This window comes from Salmo trutta, unplaced genomic scaffold (genome assembly GCF_901001165.1).
Source record: "Salmo trutta unplaced genomic scaffold, fSalTru1.1, whole genome shotgun sequence".
NCBI classification, from domain to species: Eukaryota; Metazoa; Chordata; class Actinopteri; order Salmoniformes; family Salmonidae; genus Salmo; species Salmo trutta.
Window position 1 is genome coordinate 474,388 of NW_021823456.1, and position 27,834 is coordinate 502,221.

Genomic DNA, 27,834 nt, shown 5'->3' on the forward strand with positions numbered 1-27,834 from the left:
CTCCCTCTCTCCCTCCCTCCCTCTCTCCCTCTCCCTCCCCCTCCCTCCCCCCCTCCCTCCCTCCCTCCCCCTCCCTCCCTCCCTCCCTCCCTCCCTCAGTGAATTTCTAGGAAGCAGGGAATGAAAGGAAGGATAATCTCAGACCAGTCATTGATGACGACGATAACGAACAAATATTCCCTACGATTCGTTTAGGAGTGTTATTCTCAGATCTCTGGGTGTCTGTGTTCCTACCTCAGGGTCGGCCAGTCTCTGTGACAGGCCCACTAGAAACACCAGGTTTCTCTGCACCACCCTGACGCTGGCCAGGTGCTTCCTGTTTTCTGTCGTCTTCTGTTTCTTCTCCACCTGTTTGGACTTCTTCTCATTCTTTATCCTCTGCAGCTCCTCCGCCGACAGAGGGTTGTACACCGCTGGGAACTCTGGGTAAGGCTGTTACAGAGACAGGAGAGAGAGGGGTGTGTTAGATTAAAGGACAGAGGGGTTGTACACCGCTGGGTCCTCTGGGTAAGGCTGTTACAGAGACAGGAGAGAGGGGGTGTGTTAGATTAAAGGACAGAGGGGTTGTACACCGCTGGGTCTCTGGGTAAGGCTGTTACAGAGACAGGAGAGAGAGGGGGTGTGTTAGATTAAAGGACAGAGGGGTTGTACACTGCTGGGACCTCTGGGTAAGGCTGTTACAGAGACAGGAGAGAGAGGGGTGTGTTAGATTAAAGGACAGAGGGGTTGTACACCGCTGGGACCTCTGGGTAAGGCTGTTACAGACACAGGAGAGAGAGGGGTGTGTTAGATTAAAGGACAGAGGGGTTGTACACCGCTGGGACCTCTGGGTAAGGCTGTTACAGAGACAGGGAGAGAGGGGTGTGTTAGATTAAAGGACAGAGGGGTTGTACACCGCTGGGACCTCTGGGTAAGGCTGTTACAGAGACAGGAGAGAGAGGGGGGTGTTAGATTAAAGGACAGAGGGGTTGTACACCGCTGGGACCTCTGGGTAAGGCTGTTACAGAGACAGGAGAGAGAGGGGTGTGTTAGATTAAAGGACAGAGGGGTTGTACACCGCTGGGACCTCTGGGTAAGGCTGTTACAGAGACAGGAGAGAGGGGTGTGTTAGATTAAAGGACAGAGGGGTTGTACACCGCTGGGACTTCTGGGTAAGGCTGTTACAGAGACAGGGAGAGAGGGGTGTGTTAGATTAAAGGACAGAGGGGTTGTACACCGCTGGGACCTCTGGGTAAGGCTGTTACAGAGACAGGAGAGAGAGGGGTGTGTTAGATTAAAGGACAGAGAGGTTGTACACCGCTGGGACCTCTGGGTAAGGCTGTTACAGAGACAGGAGAGAGAGGGGTGTGTTAGATTAAAGGACAGAGGGGTTGTACACCGCTGGGACCTCTGGGTAAGGCTGTTACAGAGACAGGAGAGAGAGGGGTGTGTTAGATTAAAGGACAGAGGGGTTGTACACCGCTGGGACCTCTGGGTAAGGCTGTTACAGAGACAGGAGAGAGAGGGGTGTGTTAGATTAAAGGACAGGGGACAGGGGGTTGTACACCGCTGGGACCTCTGGGTAAGGCTGTTACAGAGACAGGAGAGAGAGGGGTGTGTTAGATTAAAGGACAGAGGGTTGTACACCGCTGGGTCCTCTGGGTAAGGCTGTTACAGAGACAGGAGAGAGAGGGGTGTGTTAGATTAAAGGACAGAGGGGTTGTACACCGCTGGGACCTCTGGGTAAGGCTGTTACAGAGACAGGAGAGAGAGGGGTGTGTTAGATTAAAGGACAGAGGGGTTGTACACCTCTGTGTAAAGCTGTAGGCAGAGAGGCAGCACGTAAACACCGCCCCCGAACTGTCCCAAAATTCCCCGGTTTCCTGTTGTTACCAGAGCAGGCCATACCCCGACATCGCCTTTTTTTCTTTAAATTATTGTTTTATGTAGGATGCTACATTTTTGGCCAGTTGCAATTGTAAGTAGGCTTAATTATTTTTTTTAAAATCCCACTTCTATTTGGCAAAATCTTTTTATTGTGAAAGATGCTGTTAAGTCTCATTGATTGTGCTGCTATATTTTCAGCACCAGGCGCTGTCCACCTATTGATTGTGCTGCTATATTTTCAGCACCAGGCGCTGTCCACCTATTGATTGTGCTGCTATATTTTCAGCACCAGGCGCTGTCCACCTATTGATTGTGCTGCGGTTGGAGCTTTACGTTTCAGCACCACTAAATGGTCCGCTGGCCTGCTTTATTAGCTGACCGTCTTCTGTATTCTCTCTCTCCTCATGAAGGAAGTTCAAATTTTACTTTTGCTTTATTTTAGGCAGGTTATCTTCCTTCTTAGAAAATTACATTTGGCACTTTTTGAATCTCGGGTCTGAGATTTCGTTAGATTATTTTAAATTCTTATTTTTTTATGAAACAAATATTAAATCATTTGGGGGCTTTGGGGGGCCAAATAATATTGCCTGCAGGTCAGATTTGGCCCCGCAGGCTGCCAGTTGGGGAACCCTAGGGTAGGGAATAGACTGGGGTAAGGTTTAGGGTAGGATAGGATATGGGGTAGGGATTAGACTAGGGTAGGATATGGGGTAGGGGTTAGACTAGGGTTTAGGGTAGGATATGATATGGGTTCGGGGTTAGACGAGGGTAAGGTTAGGGTAGGATATGGGGTAGGGGTTAGACTAGGGTTTAGGGTAGGATATGATACGGGTTCGGGGTTAGACTAGGGTAAGGTTTAGGGTAGGATATGGGGTCGGGGTTAGACTAGGCCAGGGTTTAGGGTAGGATATGGGGTCGGGGTTAGACTAGGCCAGGGTTTAGGGTAGGATATGGGGTAGGGGTTAGACTAGGGTAAGGTTTAGGGTAGGATAGGATATGGGGTAGGGTTTAGACTAGGGTAAGGTTTAGGGTAGGATAGGATATGGGGTAGGGTTTAGACTAGGGTAAGGTTTAGGGTAGGATAGGATATGGAGTATGGATTAGACTAGGGTAAGGTTTAGGGTAGGGGTTAGACTAGGGTAAGGTTTAGGGTAGGATAGGATATGGGGTAGAGGTTAGACTAGGGTAAGGTTTAGGGTAGGATAGGATATGGAGTATGGATTAGACTAGGGTAAGGTTTAGGGTAGGGGTTAGACTAGGGTAAGGTTTAGGGTAGGGCTTAGACTAGGGTAAGGTTTAGGGTAGGATAGGATATGGAGTATGGATTAGACTAGGGTAAGGTTTAGGGTAGGGGTTAGACTAGGGTAAGGTTTAGGGTAGGGCTTAGACTAGGGTAAGGTTTAGGGTAGGATAGGATATGGGGTAGAGGTTAGACTAGGGTAAGGTTTAGGGTAGGATAGGATATGGAGTATGGATTAGACTAGGGTAAGGTTTAGGGTAGGGGGTAGACTAGGGTAAGGTTTAGGGTAGGGCTTAGACTAGGGTAAGGTTTAGGGTAGGATAGGATATGGGGTAGAGGTTAGACTAGGGTAAGGCTTAGGATAGGATAGGATATGGGGTCGGGGTTAGACTAGGCCAGGGTTTAGGATAGGATATGGGGTAGGGATTAGACTAGGGTAAGGATTAGGGTTAGGATGGGATATGGATAGGGTTAGGATATGGGGTAGGGTAGAGAATAGGGTTTAGGGTAGGATATGGTTCGGGTTAGACTAGGGTAGGATATGGGGTAGGGGTGAGACTGGGGCAGGGTATGGGATAGGGGTTAGACTGGGGTAAGGTTTAGGTTAGGATGGGATATGGATCGGGGTTAGACTAGGGTAGGATATGGGGTAAGGGTTAGACTAGGCCAAGGTTTAGGGTAGGTTGTGGGGTCGGGGTTAGACTTGGGCAGGGTTTAGGGTAGGATATATGGGGTTAGACTAGGCCAGGGTTTAGGGTAGGATGTGGGGTCTGGCTTAGACTAGGGCAGGGTTCAGGGTAGGGTAGGATATGGGGGTCGGGGTTAGGCTAGGCCAGGGTTTAGGGTAGGATATGGGGTAGTGGTTAGACTAGGGTAGCGTACCTTTCTGCAGGCAGGGCAGAGGCCGTTCTCGTCTGTGCGGATGCGGTGCCAACAGAAGCGGCAGATCTGGTAGCCGCAGGTGCAGGGGAAGAAGTTGGCATCGTCTATCTCCAGCGACTCCACAACACAGCGGACACTCCATAGGATCCATATCCTTCACTCTGGACTGCAGGATATCCAAGACGAGGAGCAGAGAGACGTGGCAGGGGGCAGTGCAGGCTGGAAAGAGACGGTGGGGGGAGAAAGAGATTACAATACCGAACAGAAAGTCTCACCAGTGGACAAAGCGTGTAGAATTACAGGAAATTAGCTTTGAAAGTGTCACATTTTCTTTCCGCCAAACAAGAGGGGTGTGAGTGTTAACAGGAGCTGGTTGAATACCCCCTGGGTGTGAGTGTTAACAGTATCTGGTGAGGACCCCTGGTGTGAGTGTTAACAGTATCTGGTTGAGGACCCCTGGTGTGAGTGTTAACAGTATCTGGTTGAGGACCCCTGGTGTGAGTGTTAACAGGAGCTGGTTGAGTACCCCTGGTGTGAGTGTTAACAGTATCTGGTTGAGGACCCCTGGTGTGAGTGTTAACAGGAGCTGGTTGAGGACCCCTGGTGTGAGTGTTAACAGTATCTGGTTGAGGACCCCTGGTGTGAGTGTTAACAGTATCTGGTTGAGGACCCCTGGTGTGAGTGTTAACAGGAGCTGGTTGAGGACCCCTGGTGTGAGTGTTAACAGTATCTGGTTGAGGACCCCTGGTGTGAGTGTTAACAGGAGCTGGTTGAGGACCCCTGGTGTGAGTGTTAACAGTATCTGGTTGAGGACCCCTGGTGTGAGTGTTAACAGTATCTGGTTGAGGACCCCTGGTGTGAGTGTTAACAGGAGCTGGTTGAGTACCCCTGGTGTGAGTGTTAATAGGAGCTGTACAGAGAACCAATGACCAACAAAACCACACTGACTCCACAGTACCGTACAGAGAAACAATGATTGGCTTAAAAGGTCTCTGGGTTGAACATGTGTCTGAGTGAGTCTTAACCAACCACTGAGAGAAAGGAAGGCTTTCTATGTTCAGCCGTGTGGCCTGTTTCCCGCTCAGCCATTGGAGGAATGAAATTGATTTAGTGGTCTAGACCTCATTAGAAGTCTCATGTTCTTCTACCCAGAGAGAGATGAGAAGAGCCATTGGAGGAGAGGTTGAAACACAGCACTATGATTTAAGTCTTAAGTGGACACTACACATAATGAGTTGCTGTTTCGGTTTAACCGGGTTTAAAGCCTTCCGGCATGCTTTGGTTAGGTTGGCGCCGAGGACCTCATCTACGCCAACCGAACGAGCTCCATACTCCCTTAAAAAGACCTTCACTTGAAAAATGAGAGGGAGAAAAAACCCGGCGATAGTACTGTTTGTCCATCTTGAGACGCCGTAGCCAGTATGTTCTGACTATTCCTCAAAATAGTCAGAATTAAAACTAAAGAATCTAACTCAAGAAAATCGGTCAATAATTTTGACGTGGAGATCTTAGTCGCCCCAATTTCACATCAAACTCTAAGATGTGTATTATTTCTCAAGTAAAGTTGCAAGACGGCTGTTCCTCGTTGAAACAAACTTCACTTTGGCTACCGACTTAGACTTGCAGAGAGAGAAACAAAATGTCTTGTGCACAAACAGCCGAAAGAACCCTTGCCAAAGCCCAAAAACACAATAAAATGTCCTAATATATGAAGGAATGGCTGTGAACTGTTTCAGATGGGAAGCGTACAGGAAGACATAACTAACCAGAGTCTTGTGAGGGTAGTAAACAGCAGCCTAATTAAAACTGCCATCAACAACATGCCCAATACTCTACACCCGTACTCATCAATATTCTCTGCTAAGCCAACAGATGACATCCTCTTTATGTGATGACTGACGTCTGAATAGTTCATTATAAACTGACAGAGCAGAGATCTGGTGTGACATGAGGAGTGTTGTATGTCAGGGAAGGTGTGACTCATAACAACTATGAGCATTCAGACTACAGGTACGGTGCCTTGGGAAAGTATTCAGACCCCTTCCCTGTTTCCACCTTGTTACGTTACAGCCTTATTCTAAAATGGATTAACGTGTCTTGTCCCTCAATCTACACACAATACCCCTTAATGACATCACAATACCCCATAATGACATCACAATACCCATAATGACATCACAGTACCCCATAATGACATCACAGTACCCCATAATGACATCACAATACCTCATAATGATGCAACAATACCCCATTATGGGGTATTGTGATGTCATTATGGGGTATTGTGATGTCATTATGGGGTAGTGTGTGTAGATTGATGAGGGGAAAAGACACGTTAATCCATTTTCGAAAAAGACTAATGTAACAAAATGTGGAAAAAGTCAAGGGGTGTGAATACTTTCCACATGCCAAGTCACTAAACACACAGGGACACTGACACACACAAAAGAAGAGGAAGAAATTATCTCTCTCTCTCACACACACACACACACACACACACACACACACACACACACACACACACACACACACACACACACACACACACACACACCAGGAAGGATATAATGAGACCGGCTGAGTCAGAGGCACACTGGAAGACTCCCCCAGAGAGGATCATGGGTAAACAACACTCATCAAGCACTCATCAGGATGTCTCATCAGAGAGAGAGACACAGCATGCCTGTCTGTAAAAAGCTCTGAATGGATGTGCTGGACAATAACAAGGGCATTTAAAATCCATCCCCCAGATATCTGTCTTTTTAATTGGGAAAGGATCACCTACCGTAATTTCCGGACTATTAAGCGCACCTGAATATAATCCGCACCCACTGAATTTTAAAAAAATTATTATTTTGAACATAAATAAGCCGCACATGTCTATGCTGCTATAACAGCCTCCACTCTTCTGGGAAGGCTTTCCACTAGATGTTGGAACATTGCTGCTATAACAGCCTCCACTCTTCTGGGAAGGCTTTCCACTAGATGTTTGGAACATTGCTGCTATAACAGCCTCCACTCTTCTGGGAAGGCTTTCCACTAGATGTTGGAACATTGCTGCTTATAACAGCCTCCACTCTTCTGGGAAGGCTTTCCACTAGATGTTGGAACATTGCTGCTATAACAGCCTCCACTCTTCTGGAAGGCTTTCCACTAGATGTTGGAACATTGCTGCTATAACAGCCTCCACTCTTCTGGAAGGCTTTCCACTAGATGTTGGAACATTGCTGCTATAACAGCCTCCACTCTTCTGGGAAGCCTTCCACTAGATGTTGGTACATTGCTGCAGGGACTTACTTCCATTCAGCACATGAGCATTAGTGAGGTCGGGCACTGATGTTGGACGATTAGGGTTGGCTCGCAGTCGGCGTTCCAATTCATCCCAAAGGTGTTCGATGGGGTTGAGGTCAGGGCTCTGTGCAGGCCAGTCAAGTTGGAAGCACAGAATCGTCTAGATTAGAATGTCATTGTCTGCTGTAGCGTTAAGATTTCCCTTCACTGGAACTAAGGGGTCCGAACCACGAAAAACAGCCCCAGACCATTATTCCTCCTCCACCAAACTTTACAGTTGGCACTATGCATTCGGGCAGGTAGCATTCTCCTGGCATCCGTCAAACCCTGATTAGTCCGTCAGACTGCCAGACGGTGAAGCAGGATTCATCACTCCAGAGAACTATGTGCTTGATTTTATACACCTGTTAGCAATGGCTGAAGAAATTAGCTGAATCCACTCATTTGAAGGGGTGTCCACATACTTTTCTATGTAAATTGTAGGCCTAAAGGTCTAGGAAAATAACCAATTTCACTCAATGTTTCATGCTAACAGATGCATTTTATTTTGTATTTCCAGGGCAACATACTGGTTAGCAAAGCCTTCGCTGTTTTCTCCTCAAACTTTAAAATACCTTTTTACAAAACAATGGTCTCCTGATGATGCTTTAGGCTGACACCTGGGCCTGCATGACTATCAACAAGTGTCCTGGTGCAAAGACCTGGTGACACTGACCAAGGTTCTCCTCAGGCTCCATCTTGTTCTGGTTCTCACAGAGAAGAATGTCTCCTCAGGCTGCATCTTATTCTGGTTCTCACAGAGAGAGAATGTCTCCTCAGGCTGCATCTTATTCTGGTTCTGACAGAGAGAGAATGTCTCTTCTGGCTCCATCTTATTCTGGTTCTCACAGAGAGAGAATGTCTCTTCAGGCTGCATTCTGTTCTGGTTCTCACAGAGAGAGAATGTCTCCTCAGGCTACATTCTGTCCTGGTTCTCACAGAGAGAGAATGTCTCCTCAGGCTGCATTCTGTTCTGGTTCTCACAGAGAGAGAATGTCTCCTCAGGCTGCATTCTGTTCTGGTTCTCACAGAGAGAGAATGTCTCCTCAGGCTGCATTCTGTTCTGGTTCTCACAGAGAGAGAATGTCTCCTCAGGCTACATTCTGTTCTGGTTCTCACAGAGAGAGAATGTCTCTTCAGGCTGCATTCTGTCCTGGTTCTCACAGAGAGAGAATGTCTCTTCAGGCTGCATTCTGTTCTGGTTCTCACAGAGAGAGAATGTCTCTTCAGGCTGCATTCTGTCCTGGTTCTCACAGAGAGAGAATGTCTCCTCAGGCTGCATTCTGTCCTGGTTCTCACAGAGAGAGAATGTCTCCTCAGGCTACATTCTGTTATGGCTCTCACAGAGAGAGACTGGTCTGCTAAAACACATCCTTGTAGACATTACATACATATGCCTTTTCTCAATTGGGTTAGCTCAACTCCTGCATCCTCTTCTCAGTCCTCGCTTCCTTTAGACAAAGGTAGAAAATAATCAAGGAGAGGCGGCGAGGAGAGGGAAAGCAGACAAAAATACCTGGGCTAGGGCCCACAGACCTGGGCTAGGGCCCACATTCCTGGGCTAGGGCCCACAGACCTGGGCTAGGGCCCACAGACCTGGGCTAGGGCCCACAGACCTGGGCTAGGACCCACAGACCTGGGCTAGGGCCCACAGACCTGGGCTAGGACCCACAGACCTGGGCTAGGGCCCACAGTCCTGGGCTAGGGCCCACAGTCCTGGGCTAGGGCCCACAGTCCTGGGCTAGGGCCCACAGACCTGGGCTAGGGCCCACAGTCCTGGGCTAGGGCCCACAGTCCTGGGCTAGGGCCCACAGACATGGGGTTGGCAGCCAAGGACTGCTAGTATGTGAAACAATGGCATAGTATTCCTACTGTATCTCACATAGCCTGGTTGGCTTCATGTCTGTTGTTCCTTCACTATATACTGTCTATAGAATAGCCTGGTTGGCTTCATGTCTGTTGTTCCTTGTCTATAGGAGGTAGGCCGGGGTCGTGTTCATTAGGCACCAAACTAAAGAAAACGGACCCGGGAGGGACTACCTGAAACTTATAAGAAATGCTTGTTTTCCTTTTTTCTGTTGCAAAACGTTTTGCTACGGTGTGCACTAATGAATGTGACCCAGGGGGTTCAGCCAGTGTAGGTGGCTGTAGTTCTGTCTCACTAGGGGCAGGGGAGAGGCCAGAGAGAGAGCGACACACACACACACACACCACACACACACACACACACACACACACACACACACACACAGGTTGGCACTTCTCTCAATGTGAAATTATTAGGAAGGCTACCTTCACACACACACACACACACACACACACACACACACACACACACACACACACACACACACAGTAGAGGAAGGGAGTCTAAAAATACCCTGTCCCATCCCTAGCATGGAGAGAGGAGGAGCCAGCTCCCTGGTCCTCTCTTTAAAGGGAAGCATGGTGCTCTTCGACCCCTCTCCAGCCACTCCCCTTCTTCTCCTGCCTGCTCTACATGTAAGGCCATCAGCCCTTCCTGGGGCCGGCCCCGTGTTACGGCCCAAATGGAGCCCTATTCCCTATATAGTGCACTACTTTTCACCAGGGTCCATAGGGCTCTGGTCTAAAGTAGTGCACTATATAGGGAATAAGGCTCTGGTCTAAAGTAGTGCACTATATAGGGAATAGGGCTCTGGTCTAAAGTAGTGCACTATATAGGGAATAAGGCTCTGGTCTAAAGTAGTATACTATATAGGGAATAGGGCTCTGGTCTATAGTAGTGCACTATATAGGGAATAGGGCTCTGGTCTAAAGTAGTGTACTATATAGGGAATAGGGCTCTGGTCTAAAGTAGTGCACTATATAGGGAATAGGGCTCTGGTCTAAAGTAGTGTACTATATAGGGAATAGGGCTCTGGTCTAAAGTAGTGCACTATATAGGGAATAGGGCTCTGGTCTAAAGTAGTGCACTATATAGGGAATAGGGCTCTGGTCTATAGTAGTGCACTATATAGGGAATAGGGCTCTGGTCTAAAGTAGTGTACTATATAGGGAATAGGGCTCTGGTCTAATGTAGTGTACTATATAGGGAATAGGGCTCTGGTCTATAGTAGTGGACTATATAGGGAATAGGGCTCTGGTCTATAGTAGTACCACTATATAGGGAATAGGGCTCTGGTCTATAGTAGTGTACTATATAGGGAATAGGGCTCTGGTCTAAAGTAGTGCACTATATAGGGAATAGGGCTCTGGTCTATAGTAGTACCACTATATAGGGAATAGGGCCCTGGTCTATAGTAGTGCACCATATAGGGAATAGGGCTCTGGTCTAAAGTAGTGCACTATATAGGGAATAGGGCTCTGGTCTATAGTAGTGTACTATATAGGGAATAGGGCTCTGGTCTATAGTAGTGCACTATATAGGGAATAGGGCTCTGGTCTAAAGTAGTGCACTATATAGGGAATAGGGCTCTGGTCTATAGTAGTGCACTATATAGGGAATAGGGCTCTGGTCTATAGTAGTGCACTATATAGGGAATAGGGCTCTGGTCTAAAGTAGTGTACTATATAGGGAATAGGGCTCTGGTCTATAGTAGTGCACTATATAGGGAATAGGGCTCTGGTCTAAAGTAGTGCACTATATAGGGAATAGGGCTCTGGTCTATAGTAGTGCACTATATAGGGAATAGGGCTCTGGTCTATAGTAGTGTACTATATAGGGAATAGGGCTCTGGTCTATAGTAGTGCACTATTTTTATTTATTTATTTTATTTCACCTTTATTTAACCAGGTAGGCAAGTTGAGAACAAGTTCTCATTTACAATTGCGACCTGGCCAAGATAAAGCAAAGCAGTTCGACAACATACAACAACACAGAGTTACACATGGAGTAAAACAACATACAATCAATGATGCAGTAGAAAAAAATAAGACTATATACAATGTGAGCAAATGATGTGAGATAATGGAGGTAAAGGCAAAAAAATGCCATGGTGGCAAAGTAAATAAAGTATAGCAAGAAAAAACACTGGAATGGTAGATTTGTAGTTTGAAGAAAGTTAAAAGTTAAAATATAAATAATATGGTGCAAAGGAGCAAAATAAATAAAATAAATAAATACAGTAGGGGAAGAGGTAGTTGTTTGGGCTAAATTAAAGATGGGCTATGTACAGGTGCAGAGATCTGGGAGCTGCTCTGACAGCTGGTGCTTAAAGCTAGTGAGGGAGATAAGTGTTTCCAGTTTTAGAGATTTTTGTAGTTCGTTCCAGTCATTGGCAGCTGAGAACTGGAAGGAGAGACGACCAAAGGAGGAGTTGGCTTTAGGGGTGACCAGAGAGATATACCTGCTGGAGCGCGTGCTACAGGTGGGTGCTGCTATGGTGACCAGTGAGCGGAGATAAGGGGGGACTTTACCTAGCAGGGTCTTGTAGATGACCTGGAGCCAATGTGTTTGGCGACGATGATGAAGTGAAGGCCAGCCAACGAGAGCATACAGGTCGCAGTATATAGGGAATAGGGCTCTGGTCTAAAGTAGTGCACTATATAGGGAATAGGGCTCTGGTCTATAGTAGTGCACTATATAGGGAATAGGGCTCTGGTCTAAAGTAGTGCACTATATAGGGAATAGGGCTCTGGTCTATAGTAGTGCACTATATAGGGAATAGGGCTCTGGTCTATAGTAGTACCACTATATAGGGAATAGGGCTCTGGTCTAAAGTAGTGCACTATATAGGGAATAGGGCTCTGGTCTAAAGTAGTGTACTATATAGGGAATAGGGCTCTGGTCTAAAGTAGTGTACTATATAGGGAATAGGGCTCTGGTCTAAAGTAGTGTACTATATAGGGAATAGGGCTCTGGTCTAAAGTAGTGCACTATATAGGGAATAGGGCTCTGGTCTAAAGTAGTGCACTATATAGGGAATAGGGCTCTGGTCTAAAGTAGTGCACTATATAGGGAATAGGGCTCTGGTGTAAAGTAGTGTACTATATAGGGAATAGGGTGCCATTTAGGGGACAGCCCCACTGGACACAGGCCAGAGGTGGGGTATCCGAGTGGGCCCTACCCTGATTGGAAGGTGTGATAGGCCTGCAGAGTGGAGCTTGTCTGACTCAACCTCCTGCATGTGTCTAGTATGAAATTAGAAACAGCCACGGATGTATTTTAGCCTCCCAGTTAAGTTACTGTCCAGTGTTGAGACTCGGGCTGAGGTTTCCCAGGATGCAGTCGTGGTAGGATCTGTCTGTCTGGCTACGGAGGGAACCGCCACTGTGGTCGTTCCTAGCAGGCGGCGTAGAGAGGAGCTGTGTCTGCACCATATACTCTCACTACTGGTGTCCCCCAGGGCTTGGTTCTAGGCCCTCTCCTCTCTATAGACCAAGTCACTCTGCTCCTCACATGGTCTCTCCGATCATTGCTGTGTTGACACTTCACTACTCTTCTATATTTAAATCAACTTTTACATTTTTATAATTATTTCTCTCAAAAACGTTTGTATATTGTCCCATACAATAATCTGTACTCTTTACTTTGTGCCAAAGTAGGGACCCCACTGCAGTTTCCCTGCGAAAAAACTTGGTTGCCACTCCACCTTTGAATACCACTGCTCTATAACATCAGCAGAGTGTGACATAGCACTGCTCTATAACATCAGCAGAGTGACATACCACTGCTCTATAACATCAGCAGAGTGACATACCACTGCTCTATAACATCAGCAGTGACATACCACTGCTCTATAACATCAGTAGAGTGACATACCACTGCTCTATAACATCAGCAGAGTGACATAGCACTGCTCTATAACATCAGCAGAGTGTGACATACCACTGCTCTATAACATCAGACTTTTCCTCACACAGGAAGTGGCGCAGGTCCTAACCCAGGCACTTGTCATCTCCAGTCTAGACTGCTGTAACTCTATTGTCTGGGCTCCCCGATGAGCCATCAAAAAAAAACCTGCAACTTATCCAGAATTTTTATTTTACCTTTATTTAACTAGGCAAGTCAGTTAAGAACAAATTCTTATTTTCAATGACGGCCTAGGAACAGTGGGTTAACTGCCTTAGTCCAGGGGCAGACAAAACAGATTTTTACCTTGTCAGCTCAGGGATTCGATCTAGCAACCTTTCGGTTACTGGCCCAACGCTCTAACCACTAGGCTACCTGCCACCCCACAATGAATGACACAGCCCACCTGGTCGTTCAACATTCCTAAATTCTCCCATGTCACCTTGCTCCTCAGCACACTCCACTGGCTTCCAGTCGAAATTCGAATCATCTTCAAGACCATGGTGCTCGCCTACGGAGGAGCAATGGGAACTGCCCCTCCCTACCGTCGGGCTATGCTCAAACCCTACACCCCAACCCGAGCACCTGGTCCTGCCACCCCTGGTCTCTTGAGGCCTCCCAACTAGGGCTGGGCAATATAGACCAAAAAATCATATCTTGCTTTTTTCAAATTTATGGGCGATTGTGGGGGTATGAATGTCCGAGCTGTGTGCTAGTCATTTAAAAACAGACAGCTCTGTGCTTTCAACATGTCAATAACTCTCACAAATACAAGTAGTGATGAAGTCAATCTCTCCTCTACTTTAAGCCTGGAGAGATTGACAAGCATATTATTAATGTTTGCTCTCTGTCTACATCCGAGTGCCAGCCGTGCTGCCCTGTTCTGAGCCAACTGCAATTTTCCAAACCATGGAGGATTAGGGCCTTGTAAAATACCGCCATGCAGAGAACGTGGACAAAATCCAAACATTAAAACGGAATTGAGCAATATTCAGTAAGGTTTATCATAAGACATGAACAGAATGCTTCAGTGATTTGTATTTCCTGCAACTTTCTAAACAGGCAACGAGATCTCCCTTGTGTGTATGTGCCCGTCTACCACTTTGTGTAGACGTTAGCAAAAATGCTAATAAAAACTGTCTCCTGGTAGGTGGAAAGGCTTTCCCAAAAACATTCTCAATTAAATGTTAACTACAAAGTAGCCTATGCTTACCTGACAGAATGATTATCTTTATTATTTACAAACTCTACCATCATGTGCGCTACAAAAACACTGCTAAACAACAGCCTCGATAGGAGCACGTTAAAGGGTAACAACACCCAAAAATATCTGTAACTGTTTTAAAGTCACCATCGGCCTCATGGTAAATCCCTGAGCGGTTTCCTTCCTCTCCGGCAACTTAGTTAGTAAGGATGTCTGTATCTTTGTAGTGACTGGGTGTATTGATACACCCTCCAAATTGTAATTAATAACTTCACCATGCTCAAAGGGATATTCAATGTATTTGTTTAACCTTCTACCAAGCTTGCTGGTCTTTTTGGTTGAATCTGTGTTTGAAATTCACTGCTAGACTGCGGAACCTTAAAGATAATTGTATGTATGGGGTACAGAGATGATGTAGTCGTTCAAAAATCATGTTAAACACTATTGCACACAGTGAGTTCATGCAACTTTTACTCAATACCATTGTAATACATTTGGAAAGACTTCAAAAAACATATTTCCACTTTAACATTACTATACGGGGTATTGTGTGTAGGCCAGTGACAAACTCATCTAAATGTTATCTATTTTAAATTCAGGCTGTAACAACAAAATGTGATAAAACTAAAGTGGTGTGAAAAGTTTAAAGGCACTGTATTTGACAGATGCTTTACACTTTAAAAAAAAAGCCGGTCAAGTGACGCGAATGTAGCTAGCTAGCTAGCGCTAGCGGATGAAGCTAGCAACTCTCGGTAGGCTAGCTAGCTAGCCAGACAACCCAAGAATAACAAACAAAACTGAATACTTATGACATTCTAAAAATATATATATATATTGTCATATTTTAAACAAGAACACTACACTACTTTCAGACGTATAAAACACGTTTCAAACGAGAAAGAAGTGTCAGGTTTGCTATCTGTTAGCTAACTTGGTTTAGCATTAGCAGAAAAGGAAAACCGTTCAACACTGACAGTGCGGCCTATCCCTTCCCGGCAAAGCCTGCGACTCTCCTACTCAGATTACCTCCAAGACCTGCAAGCATTTTTGGGCGAACCTTTTGACTTTTCCACTGCTCTTATAACATGAACTTCGAAGACAGGGGTAGGATATTTGTGAATGATGGGTTTGTACTCCATCCCCATTTACTTTTGTAATCATTGCAAGCTATCTGGCGCTAGTTTCAGGCGAGAGTTTGAGTTACTCACCCTGTCTATTTTTGCTGGGATTTCTCTCCAGGGGATATCCAGACCAAACTGGGGTAGGGATTGATTATATTTCTGAGCTGGCAACTTTATTTCAGTCAGAGTTTAAATTCAATTCTAGTTGTATTTCTTGAGAAAACGCCTTGCTTTTTCTTTTCAGCCTCTGTGTAATGAAAGCGGTACCTTCTCTTCTTCTTCGTGTGGTCTGACAGACTAGAGGCTTTGTTGCGTATTACTGCCATTCACAGGTCGGAGTGTGAATTGCACATTTTGTTCAAATCAAATCAAATTGTATTGGTCACATAAACATATTTAGCAGATGTTATTGCATGTGTAGCGAAATGCTTGTGTTCCTAGCTCCAGCAGTGCAGAAGTATCCACTTCACAAAAAAGGGAAAAGGGGAATGGGATTTTTTTTTTTTTTTAATTGCACCACAATCTAACCCTACCACAGGAGGCTGGTGAGGGGAGGACGACTCATAATAATGGCTGGAACGGAGCGGACGCAATGGCATCAAATACATGGAAACCATGGAAACCATTCCACATCAGCCGTTACCACGAGCTCGTCCTCCCCAATTAAGGTGCCACCAACCACCTGTCAACCCTACATATACTCCACTGTCCCCAACAAGCCCACCACCGCTTCCCACTACTTTGGCCCTACCAGATCCTACAACAGGGTTTCGGCCTGGGGGGCTGGAACCCCTTCTCTCAAAACCCCATGTAGTTCTTCTACACTTAAACCTCTTGACGCCCAATAACTTATCTGCTGCTGATACCACTAGATCAACCTTCTGGGATTTCCATTCCATCTGTGCGGTACAATTAATGACCATAGCAATAAAAACTCAAGAAACCATACCTTACTAAAACTCATCCAGTCTGGCTCTCTCTCTCTCTCTTCAGGCCTACTCACTGACTGACTCCCAGTGGAATCACTCACCCTTGGGCTATCCTCTAGTCCCTTCACTGCTTCAGCATAGGAAACTTTCTTCCCCACTCGAAACTGGCAATCTCAACCTGTCTGTCTCTCACAGGGCACTTCGCATCCCCAGCTGCAGTTAACACACAGTGCTTTTTTCTATCCCAACTCTATCCCAACTTTACACTCCCTCTGATCATGCCCTCCTGCACATCTCCCTTTTACACAGTGCTGCAACATGTCTGAATCCTTGGCACCTAAAGCACCGTAGCGGGTTCGGAACATGGGCCCTCACAGAATATCAAATATAACCTAACCTGACCTTCTCAGGTGGAAACTGAGTCAAAGCTAACAAAACAGACAGGGTATTGCCACCGGGGCTACATCTCATCAAACGGCGGGCGTCACAAATACCAGCAATATTATTTTTCCATTTGATCCACCCCACTGATCACTCCTTTGAGCCGCGCCTTGCTCCGGATTGCAAAGCACGACACAGGTTGAGCCCTGAGACGCGTGACGGAGAGCGCCTGCTGCCTCTGGGCGAAAGATGCAGAAAAACAATAAACACAATTACACTTCTCAAAACTTTGACAGATTTAACCGCAGCCAGTTTGTTTTTCAACCAGCTTGACACGACATACACTACATGACCAAAAGTATGTGGACACCTGTTCGTCCAGCATCTCATTTCAAAATCATGGGCATTAATATGGAGTTGGTCCCCCCTTTACTGTTATAACAGCCTCCACTCTTCTGGGAAAGCTTTCCACTAGATGTTGGAACATTGCTGCGGGGGGACTTGCTTCCATTCAGCCACAAGAGCATTAGTGAGGTCGGGCACTGATGTTGGGCGATTAGGCCTGGCTCGCAGTCAGCGTTCCAATTCATCCTAAAGGTGTTCGATGGGGTTGAGGTCCGGGCTCTGTGCAGGCCTGTCAAGTTCTTCCACACCGATCTCGACAAACCATTTCTGTATGGACCTCGCTTTGTGCATGGGGGCCTTTTCATGGTGAAACAGGAAAGGGCCTTCCCCAAACTGTTTCCAGAAAGTTGGAAGCACAGAATTGTCTAGAATGTAAATGTATGCTGTAGCGTTAAGATATCCCTTCACTGGAACTAAGGGGCCCAAACCATGAAAAACAGCCCCAGACCATTGTTCCTGATCCACCAAACTTTACAGTTGACACTATGCATTGGGGCAGGTAGCGTTCCAAAGCCAGATTCGTCTGTCGGACTGCCAGATAGTGAAACGTGATTCATCACTCCAGAGAACACTTTTCCACTGCTCTAGAGTCCAATGGCAATGATCTTTACAACACTCCACTCCAATGCTTGGCATTGCGCATGGTGATCTTAGGCTTGTGTGCAGCGCTTGGCCATGGAAACCCATTTCATAAAGCTCCCAAAGAATAGTTATTGTACTGACGTTGCCTCCAGAGGCAGTTTGGATCTCGGTAGTGAGTGTTGCAACCAAGGACAGATGATTTTTACGTGCTACGCGGTTCAGCACTCGGCGGTCCCGTTCTGTGGGCTTGTGTGGCCTACCACTTCGTGGCTGAGCCGTTGTTGCTCCTAGACATTTCCACTTCACAATAACAGCACTTACAGTTGACCTGGGCAGCTCTAGCAGGGCAGATATTTGAAAAACTGACTTGTTGGAAAGATGGCATCCTATAACAATGCCAAGTTGAAAGTCACTGAACTCTTCAGTAAGGCCATTCTACTGCTAATGTTTGTCTATGGAGATTGCATGGCGGTGTGCTCGATTTTATACACTTGTCAGCAACGGGTGTGGCTGAAATAGCCGAATCCACTAATTTGAAGGGGTGTCCTCATACTGCTGTATATATACATTAGTGTATGTATGGGTCGGCCAAACAGCACGGATCCACTTTTCGCAAAATAAAAATCTCACTCCTAACTGTCCAAAATCATGTCTGATTTTCTCATCAGAGCAAGGCTTGGAAGTCTCCGCCACACCTGTCTCCACAGGTAGGCATACGTCATGCTGGGCAGGCTTAACTTCAGAGCAAACCACTAGTGCCATTTAGACATTCTCAAGGTTCTCAAGTACATCTGAAAGGATGTTTACTTGGATTGTACTCATGAGATGTTTGTTTGTACTCAGGAGATGTTTGTTTGTCCTCAGGAGATGTTTGTTTGTACTCAGGAGATGTTTGATTGTACTCAGGAGATGTTTGTTTGTACTCAGGAGATGTTTGTTTGTACTCAGGAGATGTTTGTTTGTACTCAGGAGATGTTTGTTTGTAGTCAGGGGATGTTTGTTTGTAATCAGGAGATGTTTGTTTGTACTCAGGGGATGTTTGTTTGTACTCAGGAGATGTTTGTTTGTACTCAGGGGATGTTTGTTTGTACTCAGGGGATGTTTGTTTGTACTCAGGAGATGTTTGTTTGTCCTCAGGAGATGTTTGTTTGTCCTCAGGAGAAGTTTGTTTGTACTCAGGAGATGTTTGTTTGTACTCAGGAGATGTTTGTTTGTAGTTAGCGCCATTGTTTCGCCATCGTGTCGTCTCACTTTCTCTGCCGTCTTCTCTCTTCCGCATTACCTCACCGCCATCTTAAATCGGAATGGAGAGGAGGGAAAGTGGGCGACCATTAACAACTCGCTGCTGCTGCTGCTGCTGCTGCTCCTCCTGCTGCTGCTGCTCCTGCTCCTGCTCCTCCTGCTGCTGCTGCTGCTCCTCCTCCTGCTGCTGCTGCTGCTGCTGCTGCTTCATCTGCTGCTTCTTCTGTGGTTTTTATATGGCGGTTGGCAACCAACTTTAAGGTGCATTACTACCACCAACTGGAGTGGAGTGTGGACCAGAGACAGGGAAGGTCTAAATCCTACCCATTATTCTCGTCTCCTTAAGGCAACGATATACATCATTAAATACTACTATCTCCTGAAGATTTCTCCAGCAGTTCACTTAGAGCTCTTCAAAACCATTACTACTTATATATAATAACTATCTCTCTCCATTTCCCCTCCCATATTGCTGGCACTAAAATAGAATGCGTCCCTTTGTCTCCATCTCCTCTTGATAGTGATGACACCTCCCAGTCGGATGTTTTCCCACCAATTTCAATGAACTGTTAAGCCTTGTGTGTCCAAGCCTTTGTTTCCTCCGTTCTCTCTCGGCCTGAGAATATTCCTGTCGTCACCTTTTCCTGGATCTTATACAGGTGTCTTTCCATTTGTTTCTCCCTGTTCCACAACTCTTTCCATTTGTTTTTAAACAATGTTATAAATAACCCTCTTGGCCTCTGCTTTACTGATGGACATTTCCATATCAATATTAGGATGTTGGAGAACCTGCTTGGCAAGAACATCCACTTCCTCATTCCCCTCTACTCCGACATGAGCTGGTACCTAGAAGGACCCCCACAAATACCCTCTGGCTGCAGAAATAGTCATTATAATGGGCTTATGGGTATTGTAGTCACCAACATTGCCTGCTCCAAACGTTCCATTCAATAATATTGAAGGCAAACAGAGCACAAAATGTTATAGTTAAACGTCACACATTAAAATACCAAATAATTCCTTAAATAAAACACTGAAATACTAGACACACAACTAATGGACAGCATTACATTTCCTGATAAATAATGCATGCATTTAGACATGTTTAGGCATTTAGGTATAATGTTTGGGCATTTAGGCATAAAGTTCAGGTATGAGAAACATTTGATAAAAATCACAAGTAGGCCTTAGAATTATTTAAACACATTTTATTCAAATGTTGTCACATTGTTATTGAAACACTGACACATACACATTGTATTTACAATGACATATTCTATGATATCATACAGGAGAAAAAGGTGCCATGCTCAGCCCTGGTCTGTCATCAGAGGTAATGTATCAGCTATATCTGCAGCCAGGTCCTTTAGCACCATGCTCAGCCCTGGTCTGTCATCAGAGGTAATGTATCAGCTATATCTGCAGCCAGGTCCTTTAGCACCATGCTCAGCCCTGGTCTGTCATCAGAGGTAATGTATCAGCTATATCTGCAGCCAGGTCCTTTAGCACCATGCTCAGCCCTGGTCTGTCATCAGAGGTAATGTATCAGCTATATCTGCAGCCAGGTCCTTTAGCACCATGCTCAGCCCTGGTCTGTCATCAGAGGTAATGTATCAGCTATATCTGCAGCCAGGTCCTTTAGCACAATGCTCAGCCCTGGTCTGTCATCAGAGGTAATGTATCAGCTATATCTGCAGCCAGGTCCTTTAGCACCGTGCTCAGCCCTGGTCTGTCATCAGAGGTAATGTATCAGCTATATCTGCAGCCAGGTCCTTTAGCACCATGCTCAGCCCTGGTCTGTCATCAGAGGTAATGTATCAGCTATATCTGCAGCCAGGTCCTTTAGCACCGTGCTCAGCCCTGGTCTGTCATCAGAGGTAATGTATCAGCTATATCTGCAGCCAGGTCCTTTAGCACAATGCTCAGCCCTGGTCTGTCATCAGAGGTAATGTATCAGCTATATCTGCAGCCAGGTCCTTTAGCACCGTGCTCAGCCCTGGTCTGTCATCAGAGGTAATGTATCAGCTATATCTGCAGCCAGGTCCTTTAGCACCGTGCTCAGCCCTGGTCTGTCATCAGAGGTAATGTATCAGCTATATCTGCAGCCAGGTCCTTTAGCACCATGCTCAGCCCTGGTCTGTCATCAGAGGTAATGTATCAGCTATATCTGCAGCCAGGTCCTTTAGCACAATGCTCAGCCCTGGTCTGTCATCAGAGGTAATGTATCAGCTATATCTGCAGCCAGGTCCTTTAGCACCGTGCTCAGCCCTGGTCTGTCATCAGAGGTAATGTATCAGCTATATCTGCAGCCAGGTCCTTTAGCACCGTGCTCAGCCCTGGTCTGTCATCAGAGGTAATGTATCAGCTATATCTGCAGCCAGGTCCTTTAGCACCGTGCTCAGCCCTGGTCTGTCATCAGAGGTAATGTATCAGCTATATCTGCAGCCAGGTCCTTTAGCACCGTGCTCAGCCCTGGTCTGTCATCAGAGGTAATGTATCAGCTATATCTGCAGCCAGGTCCTTTAGCACAATGCTCAGCCCTGGTCTGTCATCAGAGGTAATGTATCAGCTATATCTGCAGCCAGGTCCTTTAGCACCGTGCTCAGCCCTGGTCTGTCATCAGAGGTAATGTATCAGCTATATCTGCAGCCAGGTCCTTTAGCACCATGCTCAGCCCTGGTCTGTCATCAGAGGTAATGTATCAGCTATATCTGCAGCCAGGTCCTTTAGCACAATGCTCAGCCCTGGTCTGTCATCAGAGGTAATGTATCAGCTATATCTGCAGCCAGGTCCTTTAGCACCGTGCTCAGCCCTGGTCTGTCATCAGAGGTAATGTATCAGCTATATCTGCAGCCAGGTCCTTTAGCACCATGCTCTTGTCTGCAGTCCTCAGCATAGCTTTCAGACTGCTCCAGAACGCCTGTCTCTTCCTCTCCAAACCAGCCCCGGGACACTCAAGGTAGCTCTGCTGTCCTCAGCATTGTCCACAGGTTCAGGAACTTCCTAGGCAGAGAGTTTGGAGGGAGATGGTTTCAAGCACAGGGCACAGCAGGTGTTTATTGTAAAGGACCACAGGAGGAGGCAGGTAGCTGGGTCCAGGGGCAGGTAGCTGGGTCCAGGGACAGGCAGAAGGTCATACACAGGAGGAGGCAGGTAACTGGGTCCAGGGGCAGGCAGAAGGTCATACACAGGAGGAGGCAGGTAGCTGGGTCCAGGGGCAGGCAGAAGGTCATACACAGGAGGAGGCAGGTAGCTGGGTCCAGGGGCAGGCAGAAGGTCATACACAGGGGGTCCACAAAGGGCAACAGTACAGACAGGGAAAAGGCTGGTAACGTAGTCCGGGAGATCAGGCAATAGGTTGATAACAGGAAATCCAATAGGCTAAAGTACAGGCAGGGAATAGGCAAACACTATCATACACAGGAGGACTCACTCAATGGAGGAATCACTCACTGGAGGAATCACTCACTGGAGGAATCACTCACTGGAGGAATCACACACTGGAGGAATCACTCACTGGAGGAATCACTCACTGGAGGAATCACACACTGGAGGAATCACACACTGGAGGAATCACACACTGGAGTTATCACACACTGGAGTTATCACACACTGGAGGAATTACACACTGGAGGAATCACACACTGGAGGAATCACACACTGGAGGAATCACACACTGGAGGAATCACACACTGGAGGAATCACACACTGGAGGAATCACACACTGGAGGAATCACACACTGGAAACCCATCACTCTGAAAGATGTGTGTCACAAAACAAACAATACCTCACAGTGATGGGGTGCAAAGAACTGAACTAAATAATGTGTGATAATGACATACAGGTGTGTGAACAGGTGATAATAATTCAGGTGATTGGGAGCTGGAGAGTGAGCTGCGTTCAGGGGATCTATGTGTTTGAGGGTGTGAGCTGGAAAGTGAGCTGGAGAGTGAGCTGCGTTCAGGGGATCTATGTGTTTGAGAGTGTGAGCTGGAGAGTGGGCTGGAGAGTGAGCTGCGTTCAGGGGATCTATGTGTTTGAGAGTGTGAGCTGGAGAGTGAGCTGGAGAGTGAGCTGGAGAGTGAGCTGCGTTCAGGGGATCTATGTGTTTGAGAGTGTGAGCTGGAAAGTGAGCTGGAGAGTGAGCTGCGTTCAGGGGATCTATGTGTTTGAGAGTGTGAGTTGGAAGCAGACGTTACAGAGATGTTCCTGCCAGTCCCTGTGAACTTTAGATATGTCATCTGAGAAAGCGATAGAGAGTCAACGCCGATGTTTATCTGTGGGGTAAAAAAACAACAACAAAAAACATGGGCTCCTTCAGCTACTTTGTTCACAATGACTGATCGGCCGTTGACCGAGTGGTTCTGACTAGGGAACTGAAAACCGTCCAGAGTGTCTTCGTTATAAAGTGATGTTGACAAACAGGACTTCCTGAAGTGGTGATGGTCATACATTGTTTATTAGCTTCACCTACACAGAACTGTTAATCCGAGTGTTTTTTTTAAATAAAAGGATAGAGATTTTTAACCAGACGCATCGCTTCCAAATGTCTCAAAAGGACCACATTGTAGTTATTGGGGAATAACCTAACCAACCGTTCAGCATTGTTGTCTGTGTTTCATTCAAGTCCAACAGGAAGTCCTTGAAAATGGTACGTTAAAGGGGTCATTTCCTGAAGAGACTTGAGTTTGGTGAGAGAACCAGATTCATATCTCTGTCGCTCACTTCCTGTCACCCAAACCCAGTTGTTTTAAAGATATACGTTTCACAACGGGTCAACGTCAGTGTTGTTCACTGAAACAAGCAGTTGTGCTCCCAAGCACAAGGAATTCAAGATGGGTTAGGTTTTCAAACGTACTTGGCAGCCGGTAGATGTCGTACAGGTGGCTTGATAAAGTCCAGGATCTGGAGTTGAGGAAACGAGAGATCCAGGATGGTTGACAAGCAGTTGGGAGTTACGTTCAGAAAATTTAGCTTTGTGGTGTGAACAAATGCATTCGGGGATATATGAACCTCAGAACACAATGAGTTGTCTTCAAGAGACAAATGTGGTTTTAATCCAGTGAGCTCCTCATCATCTAGTCTATCGATGGTGTTGTGGGAAAATGTCTAGGTATTGGGGTGTCGTCGGGCAGATTTGATGGCACTCTGCTGAGATTTCTGATAGCATAAATTCTTTATTCTCTTGTCTTGAAGTGACACATACAGGTCCAATCCTCTCTCTCCTCCCTCTGGAAGCATGCAGTGGGACTGTCAGGAGGGATGGCAATGGGCCAAAAGAGTAAAGACATACTGGAAGAAAAGAAAAGAGTTAAATTTAATAAACTTGTCAAAAAAATGTTTTTTAAGTTTTGAATGTAGCTTTAACACATGAATAGATACAGCTATCTGAGGAGAAACCAGCACACTGCTCTTGATAGTATCACTGCTCTTCAATAAGCTTTACGTATCGGCCTCAAGGACTTCGTCAGAGTACAAAAGCTCGAGGTCGACACGTAAAGCTTATTAAAGAGCAGTGATACCATCAAGAGCAGTGTGCTGGTTTCTCCTTTTTTCTCATCTTAATCAACTGTTATCATGCACCTGCAACAGAGACAGATCAGATGTGCTAGTGCCTTCTTGAATTGATTAAAAATGTCATGAAAATGTGAAAAACACCAAATAAATGTAATATTAAAAGTCTAAATAAAGTGTAAAAGTAAAAGTGAGAATCTTAACATTTACATTTGCCTGGCCACGGCTTCTTCTGCTACGAGGTAACTAGATTGTTTCACATAGTACTTTGTCAGCTTTAAAGTTTGCTGTTCACCAGTTTACCAGTTCTACCAGTTGAGCTTGTCTGCAGATATTTCCCGTCTGTAAATATCCTCACTGTCAATCAGCTTTACTCCAGAGTTTTATGTGTTGACTTTGTGTCTGTATTCTGTTTGTACATTGTCTATTGCTGGCAGCAGCTATTCATTAAGTTACATTACAGGTAGGCCTATGTGCAAATGTACTTGTCAAATAAAGTGATTCTGATACCAGTATTTATGTGTTTCCTGATGTGGAAGAGCCTGGGGGTCACTGTTAAGATCCTCTTTTTCCCACAATGATTCTTAGATTTTTACTTTGGTTGCCATTTTGTTCAAATTCCTTTTTGATGTTACACTTCTTCAATCTTGGAAAGATACATTGTCTTACGTGACGTCAGATAGTGTGACATCCGTCTGCGCTGATCAGTCTATTCTGTCGAGATACGAACTAGGAATGTTGAGATACTCTAAGTCAAAATTCGGAGTTACATAATTAAAACATTTTTAGTTTCATAAATCCGAATTTTGAGATACATAAGTAAACAAGGTGTGTACTATGTTGTCAACTCTCCCCCTGGTCCTTAGAGAGAAAGTAGTGTACTATGTTGTCAACTCTCCCCCTGGTCCTTAGAGAGAAAGTAGTGCACTATGTTATCAACTCTTCCCCTGGTCCTTAGAGAGAAAGTAGTGCACTATGTTATCAACTCTTCCCCTGGTCCTTAGAGAGAAAGTAGTGCACTATGTTGTCAACTCTTCCCCTGGTCCTTAGAGAGAAAGTAGTGTACTATGTTGTCAACTCTCCCCCTGGTCCTTAGAGAGAAAGTAGTGTACTATGTTATCAACTCTTCCCCTGGTCCTTAGAGAGAAAGTAGTGTACTATGTTGTCAACTCTCCCCCTGGTCCTTAGAGAGAAAGTAGTGTACTATGTTATCAACTCTTCCCCTGGTCCTTAGAGAGAAAGTAGTGTACTATGTTGTCAACTCTCCCCCTGGTCCTTAGAGAGAAAGTAGTGTACTATGTTATCAACTCTTCCCCTGGTCCTTAGAGAGAAAGTAGTGTACTATGTTGTCAACTCTTCCCCTGGTCCTTAGTGAACAAGAGAAAGTAGTGCACTATGTTGTCAACTCTCCCCCTGGTCCTTAGTGAACAAGAGAAAGTAGTGCACTATGTTGTCAACTCTTCCCCTGGTCCTTAGTGAACAAGAGAAAGTAGTGTACTATGTTGTCAACTCTCCCCCTGGTCCTTAGTGAACAAGAGAAAGTAGTGCACTATGTTATCAACTCTTCCCCTGGTCCTTAGAGAGAAAGTAGTGTACTATGTTATCAACTCTCCCCCTGGTCCTTAGAGAGAAAGTAGTGTACTATGTTGTCAACTCTTCCCCTGGTCCTTAGAGAGAAAGTAGTGCACTATGTTATCAACTCTTCCCCTGGTCCTTAGAGAGAAAGTAGTGTACTATGTTGTCAACTCTCCCCCTGGTCCTTAGAGAGAAAGTAGTGTACTATGTTATCAACTCTTCCCCTGGTCCTTAGAGAGAAAGTAGTGCACTATGTTGTCAACTCTTCCCCTGGTCCTTAGTGTCCAAGAGAAAGTAGTGTACTATGTTGTCAACTCTTCCCCTGGTCCTTAGAGAGAAAGTAGTGCACTATGTTATCAACTCTTCCCCTGGTCCTTAGTGTCCAAGAGAAAGTAGTGTACTATGTTGTCAACTCTTCCCCTGGTCCTTAGAGAGAAAGTAGTGCACTATGTTATCAACTCTTCCCCTGGTCCTTAGTGTCCAAGAGAAAGTAGTGTACTATGTTGTCAACTCTCCCCCTGGTCCTTAGAGAGAAAGTAGTGTACTATGTTATCAACTCTTCCCCTGGTCCTTAGAGAGAAAGTAGTGCACTATGTTATCAACTCTTCCCCTGGTCCTTAGAGAGAAAGTAGTGCACTATGTTATCAACTCTTCCCCTGGTCCTTAGAGAGAAAGTAGTGTACTATGTTATCAACTCTTCCCCTGGTCCTTAGTGAGAAAGTAGTGTACTATGTTATCAACTCTTCCCCTGGTCCTTAGAGAGAAAGTAGTGCACTATGTTATCAACTCTTCCCCTGGTCCTTAGTGTCCAAGAGAAAGTAGTGTACTATGTTGTCAACTCTCCCCCTGGTCCTTAGAGAGAAAGTAGTGTACTATGTTATCAACTCTTCCCCTGGTCCTTAGAGAGAAAGTAGTGCACTATGTTATCAACTCTTCCCCTGGTCCTTAGAGAGAAAGTAGTGCACTATGTTATCAACTCTTCCCCTGGTCCTTAGAGAGAAAGTAGTGTACTATGTTATCAACTCTTCCCCTGGTCCTTAGTGAGAAAGTAGTGTACTATGTTATCAACTCTTCCCCTGGTCCTTAGAGAGAAAGTAGTGCACTATGTTATCAACTCTTCCCCTGGTCCTTAGAGAGAAAGTAGTGCACTATGTTGTCAACTCTTCCCCTGGTCCTTAGAGAGAAAGTAGTGTACTATGTTGTCAACTCTTCCCCTGGTCCTTAGTGAACAAGAGAAAGTAGTGCACTATGTTGTCAACTCTTCCCCTGGTCCTTAGTGAGAAAGTAGTGCACTATGTTATCAACTCTCAAAATTACAACTGTAGAGAAACAACTAAATGTGATGTTCTGAGTCCATGTCAATGCTTAAATCACATCAGAAGACCATTGTTTGGTGTGTGTGTGTGTATGTGTGTGTGTGTGTGTGTGTGTGTTTGTAATTCCCCTTTAAAATTGCGCATCTGGCCCTTTAATTGCTCATCTAGCGAGTGAGGAATGTGCTGTCTCATGTGTTGGTCTAGCGATGGTTCTGCGCTGCTGCGGCTCATTTCATGGCCAAGTTTATGCAAACAACAAATAATAGATACAAATTATATATAGTACTTACTCCTGATATACACTGAGTGTACAAAACATTTCCATGACATAGACCGACCAGGTGAACCCAGGTGAAAACTATGATCCCTTATTGATGTCACTCATTAAATCCACTTCAATCAGTGTAGATGAAGGGGAGGAGACAGGTTAAAGAAGGATTTTTAAGCCTTGAGAATATTTAGACATGGATTGT

The 27,834-nt window shown here is 45.7% G+C and overlaps 1 long non-coding RNA gene and 1 pseudogene across 1 annotated transcript; both read right to left on the bottom strand.

The window, feature by feature from the left end:
• Window positions 1–331: 331 nt before the first annotated feature.
• On the bottom strand, window positions 332–4,103 carry LOC115191054 (uncharacterized). Its single transcript, XR_003877500.1, has 2 exons — window positions 3,989–4,103; window positions 332–432 (listed from the first exon to the last, which is right to left on the bottom strand). It is a non-coding gene; the product is annotated as an uncharacterized LOC115191054 (long non-coding RNA).
• A 16,048-nt stretch (window positions 4,104–20,151) lies between these two features.
• Window positions 20,152–25,131, bottom strand: LOC115191037 (toll-like receptor 6; annotated as a pseudogene).
• Window positions 25,132–27,834: the final 2,703 nt, after the last annotated feature.